The 5,793-nt window shown below is 39.7% G+C and overlaps 1 long non-coding RNA gene across 3 annotated transcripts; it reads right to left on the reverse strand.

Annotated features, from left to right (window-relative positions):
* Positions 1-3,435: 3,435 nt before the first annotated feature.
* LOC106038948 (uncharacterized) lies at positions 3,436-5,567 on the reverse strand. 3 transcript variants are annotated; one of them, XR_001208922.3, is made up of 4 exons: positions 5,420-5,567; positions 4,518-4,612; positions 4,101-4,210; positions 3,436-3,523 (listed from the first exon to the last, which is right to left on the reverse strand). It is a non-coding gene; the product is annotated as an uncharacterized lncRNA (long non-coding RNA). The 3 variants fall into 3 exon arrangements; XR_001208921.3 differs by having other exon boundaries at positions 5,364-5,567; XR_001208920.3 differs by having other exon boundaries at positions 4,518-4,630; positions 5,364-5,567.
* Positions 5,568-5,793: the final 226 nt, after the last annotated feature.

Raw genomic sequence — 5,793 nt, forward strand, 5'->3', positions numbered from 1 at the left:
TTAGACACCTAAAAGTTTTTTGTTTCTAATGGCCATTCAGCCCCTGATGCAGAGACTGTCATTAAACAATTTTATTCTCAGATCCTATTCCATTCATAATTTTTACAGCATTTTTAATTAAAAAGAAAAAAAAAAAAACAGACAAGGAACACTTTATCAGTAACAGGAAGAAAATGGCTCTGACAAAAAAAAAAATAGGAAATTCAGAGTAATCAAAATTACTGTTGATTCTTTTTTTACTGAAGTTCAATGTTGCATTACTGTTTAATTTATGTATCCTACAGCTTTTCATTCATTGCCATACCCTAAATGTTATTCAAATGTAAGAAATTTAAGAAAGAACAGCCCTCCAGAATTGAAAACAAAAGCCCCACAGCATTTAATATTATGATAACATGCTTAAAAGTAAATGCAATTAGTCACCAATGGGGCGGGTGGGAGTGTTACTAAAATTTTATGAAGAAAATTACCTGATATGAAAAGCAACTAACAAGGTCATTCTGTACTAGATATTATCCAGAAAAAAAAAATTAAACCTATGTTGCTGCTTCAATACTGCCTAATACTAGGAATTGGCAGAAAAACATCTATTCTATGAATAATAGCTCAACAGTCCCAAAGGACATCAATACATGAATAAGAAAAAAAAAAAAAATCTCAAGCCTTTCCAAAATGGTGCTAATGCTCCACTGAAACTTAATTTTATAATTTACTGGCAGTCAAGATGGCAGGAAATAAAGTAATTTGCTATATATTCTGCACAACAAACCCCCTGCTTTTCCTGGGAAGGGTAATTATCCCTAAAAAAAAAAAAAAAAAAAAAAAAAAGAGAGAGAGAAAAAAATACGACATCTCATATTAAGCTAAAGTCTCATCAAGAAGAGAAAGAGTGCCTCATTACATGTAATTACCAGGGAATTAGAAACATCATTTAACTAAATGAGCGAATAATGCTCAGGATATTGAAGAAACTTGCCTGCACTTCTGCAGAGCACTCTAAGTCCCATTACAAAAATTGCACCTCTTTAATGGAATAATTTTAGGCCTTGTCTGCCTTGCTTTAAAAATAAAGAGCCTCAGAGAGGCAGAAAGAGGCTGAAACTACCATAAACAACTGTTGAAAAGAGCTGCAGAGTAGGAGTAGTCTCTACTGGATACCATGATTTAAAATGACTCATAATCTAACATAATCATGAAAATTAAACCTAAGGACTTGGGTGGGAGGATGGGAGAGAGGGAGGGAAACGAATTACCCTTTTTAATTGTACTTACTCAAGACTACAATGTATTTATAATTATACATTATAGATAACGGGTGAAAGATTCTAGGTTAAAGGTAAATCTTACAGAGAGGGATGAAAGGCTGTGGCATTAGGAGCTGGCTTAAAAACAAGGAGAGATGCACACCCGCCGATTGATACTGACTGTCCTGCAATGCAATTTTTTTTTAATAGTGAAGAGTTACTAGGGGAATTAATAAGGGCCACGGTAATGGAGTGCGCACAAACTTCACAGACTGCAACTGCTATTTTAGGAATATCGTTTCTGTCTGTAAAGGTGATTCTGGTGCTGTTAGCAACAAATACGGTCTGGAAAACATTATTTGCCACCATTTTGACACAGAGGTTGAGCTGGTGCCAAAAGAAAGGAGGTTCTCCTCACTGATTTTAGCCAACAGAATTGTCTCCAAGCCATATAGCGAGTCACCAAAATGAAGAGATCTCCTTTGAGGCCGGAAGGTTTTGGTCAGGGCTCGAATCCTCGCCCTGCCTCACTCCATGTGGAATTAAAAAACTCTGGTGACGTTACCACAGGGTCACTCTGAAATTTCTTCAAGCTGATGCAGAGGAAAAGCCCCGTATTTTTAATATAACATCCTCAGAGAAATGGAAAATGCACAGCAGTGAAACAAGAACTAAGGGGATACAAATAATGCATCATCTGCACTGTGCACGCTTCCTCTGTCAACATTTTCATCCTTCATTTCCTTCCCTCCACAAAATCCTCACTGTAGAAATTCTAGGCAAATCAGGGCAGCTGGTTCTTTCCTGTAAACAGTCCCACAGCAGATCAACATATTAACAGAATAAGTACTGAAATAAGAGGAAGAAAAAGGAGCTATAGCCCCCAAAGTGCTGAGTCTGGACATCTCATCTGGATGTACCAGGATATCAGAAAATTGATCAGTTTTGTTGCTCTCAAGACAAGACATAAAAATTTCAGGCGGCTCACATGGGCTTGGTTTACGATAAAATAATAATTAATAATAATAATAATAATAATAATAAAGATTATTTTTAGTTTTATTTTGGGGGAAGTTGAAGATGATTGAGAAGACAGTCCAGCAAGCAGTACGTGAAAACATCAGGGTTTTATTCAGTGCTTCAATATCTTGGCCACTTACAAGTCGTATCTGAATTATTTCTGGTTGTGGGAACAGAGGCTTAATGAAACATTAAATGTTTAAACAACAACAAATTAGCAATGACATGGGGAGGGAGAGTAAACAGCACTGGAAACAGGTGAAGTGCAGTTTCCCTGCCTGTGGGAGGCACGGGGAGGCCATTCAAGCACATCCCAAAATCGCCTGAAATTTTGGTTGCTGCTCAAACGTCACCCACCCAGAGCAAAGCAGTGGTGAATGACGTCCTCGAGCACTTGGTGGGTGTTGAAAACCTAGAGCTGTGCTCGCCTGTTGGAATAAGAAGGGCAGGTGGTGGCATTTGAGACCCGTACCATCAAAGTGCAGCCTGCAGCACGTGAACCCCTGACTCCATCAAAGGCTGCGCATCTCCAGCTCCTGTTTGCAGGAAAGCCAGATTTCTGTCCCGTATCACTTGCGAACAACTGCCAAAAGAGGTTTCACCCAATGCTGTATTGATCCAGATATTTTATATAACGGGTACTTCAGCAAAAGACATTGTCCTCACAAAGTAAATGAAGAAGGGAACTGGAGGGTCTTAACCTTAATTGATTTTTTTTTTATTCTGGTTTCCTAAGGAAATGAGACTCGTGCAACGAAATTGCCTGTGTCTGCCTGCCCCTTTCTCCTCTCATCCCCCTAATAACTTTGGGGCTGGTCAGACAACTACAGCCAAGTTGGATGGAGGAAGGAGGTCTCGGAGCTATCAGATTCCTGCCTCGCTCAGGAAAGCAGGCAGCCAAGCAGGGGAACGGGTTTCATAGTGTTCCCCCTAAGGAAGGTCTGGGAAATCTAGCTGGGCAAAAGCTTCCTCCTGACTGTGGAGAAGGTTAAATCTCAACTTGATTTCTCAGGTGTCTAAGAAGGCTTTGAGCAACCTGGGCTGGTGGGAGGTGTCCCTACCCATGGCAGGGGGGTAAAACGAGATGGTCTTCAAGGTCCCTTCCAACCCAAACCACCCTATGATTTTATGATTCTATGGAAAATCACCAAAAAAAAAAAAAAACGACTGTAGAAAATCAGACTTCTCTCTGTGACTTGCTGAATTATTTGTTTGCTATTTAGACAAATTCTGTTTTTGTACGGGCAATCTTGACATCACTACAAGAAGGAAGAAGAGAAACAAGAGGAGATCAGGAAAGAAATATGACTGAGATCCATTTTTGCACCCTCCCTATTGATTTCCATCTCTGTCAAAAAATATAATTCCGAAAATTTCCGTCTCCACCCCATCCTCAAAAATCTCACTTGTAACCCCATTATCTGCCTAATTAAATTCTGGATGTATAAAACTGTTAGACCCATCTTTTGGGAGACTGTACGCTTTAATCACAATTACATGCTGCATATTTCATGATATATATCTTTTGCGTATAATTAGGAATAAAAAATGTAATCCCAAAAAGATGTTTAATAATTTAAATACTGAGGGTTTGATTAAAAGCATTCGAGGATTGCAGATGACAGGAAAAGAGCAGCAACTTCATTATAGCCAAGGGAAAAATTCAAGGACTCTGCTTTTATTTTTCAAACCAAGCACCACAATCTTAAAAACAAATATTTCAAGCAGGAAAGTATAGATGCATTTCCCCAGGTATATTCCTGTCATTTAATCCGTGGAATAGGACCCAGGATTTTGCACAAAAGGCCAGATGTTTCTGCTGAAAAGTTTACCTACTTCTCACCATGTTTCCCTTCAAACTCTCCTTAGCAGAAATTCACGTACTCCGACAGAAGCAGGCACTTATCTCACTGCTCAGGCAATGCCTCCAGCACTTCTGTAGTGGCCTGCAAACACACAGGACTGTGTGTGAAGAATCAGACAATCCCAACACACAAAAAAAAAGTATGGATGGAAGAGAAAAAGCTAAAGTCATGTTCTCAAAACACACAAATTACAAGAGATATTTATCCTATCTCAGTACAACTTGTTACCAGGGGACGTCTTTAAGTGATGCAGAGGATGATAGGGATTATCACAAGTAAAAAATAGTGACTTGGTATATTAAAGGAATTGTCAAAGAACCGGACTGGGAACAGGGAAGCCTCTCCCACTGACAAATACCCCCGGCGCTCATTTCCAAGGAAAACCCACCTGCAGTCCCCAACAACCCTGCAGCGACCCGCAGCATCCCACGAGGCACAAAGCAGCAGCTGCAGCCACTGGCTCCAAAGCAGGACGGGAAACGTCTACGTGGGGCAAGAAATCTGATTTGCCAACAGCAGACATCAGAGAGGGAGGGTGTGCGACATGGTAAAAAATAAAGGTAAATAGTCTTCACGTCTCCACTATTTTGTCTGCTGAACAGGCTACAACTGTGCAACATTCTTGAGCTTTACAAAGCCAATTACAAATTTCCTACTTAACGCATCTTAATAACCTTTGGTTTGCAGGGCCTGAATTATACTTTTTTTTTTCTGCCTATGTAGAAAAATGATGGCATATTTTTTATTATTTTCAAAAGTACCTCCTCTAAAAATGCTTGCACTTCCTACTTTCATCCAGTCTGTTGCAGCCATCCTTCACTATTCACTAAAGTAGATCTTTCTATTCCATTGGCCTCTTTCTATGCCACTTAGCACTGTTATATATCAATACATTAGTGCTAATATATTTTTGTATAAGAAAAAATTGCATTTGAGAAGATTCATCTAAGGATCTTAAGCCTCCTTTAGCAATTTGGTCTCATTTACCTTTACACGGAAGCACTGTTTGTTCGATTGACCAAAAATTACATCACAGAAATAAAAAAAGATTAGCTAAAACAACTCCCCACGGTAAGTCTACATCACAGGCAAAAGAAATTAAACCAATTATGTGAGCTCGGATTCAAGAAATCTCTGTTCAGCCCCTGCCTTTGCTCTGTGACAGGGAAATTCACTTCCTTGCTCTCTGCCTTTGTTGACATCTGTGGAATGAGAATACTTCTTCTCTCCCCACCTTTGACTGTCTTATCTATTTAGAGAGCAAATTCTCCAGCCAGGATCATTTCTTACGATGCATCCATCCAGTGCCAAGAACAAGGCGATTGCGGTCTTTGCTGCATTGCTGTCACTGCAAAACTGCAGCGCTTTGCAGACACACAAGCGGGGAAATGCAACCCTTGCTGAGTTTAACTGAATTATTAGGAACACTTTGGCATAAGCGAATAAATTATAGCTTTGTTTTACCTGATGCTCATTACCTTTATATCAGAGGAAATAGAGTGGTTTCTGTAAGCAAGGGATTGATTAAAACAGATGACTGCTTGCTAGGCTGTAACACACAGCTGCTCTGAGTTGCCTCGTGACAGCTGATGGTGACCCTGGCTGCAAGCTTAAACTACGATTATTGTGAGACTGACGCAAATTTGGGGTAAATAAGGTATTTG

Source organism: Anser cygnoides, chromosome 7, assembly GCF_040182565.1.
Source record: "Anser cygnoides isolate HZ-2024a breed goose chromosome 7, Taihu_goose_T2T_genome, whole genome shotgun sequence".
NCBI classification, from domain to species: Eukaryota; Metazoa; Chordata; class Aves; order Anseriformes; family Anatidae; genus Anser; species Anser cygnoides.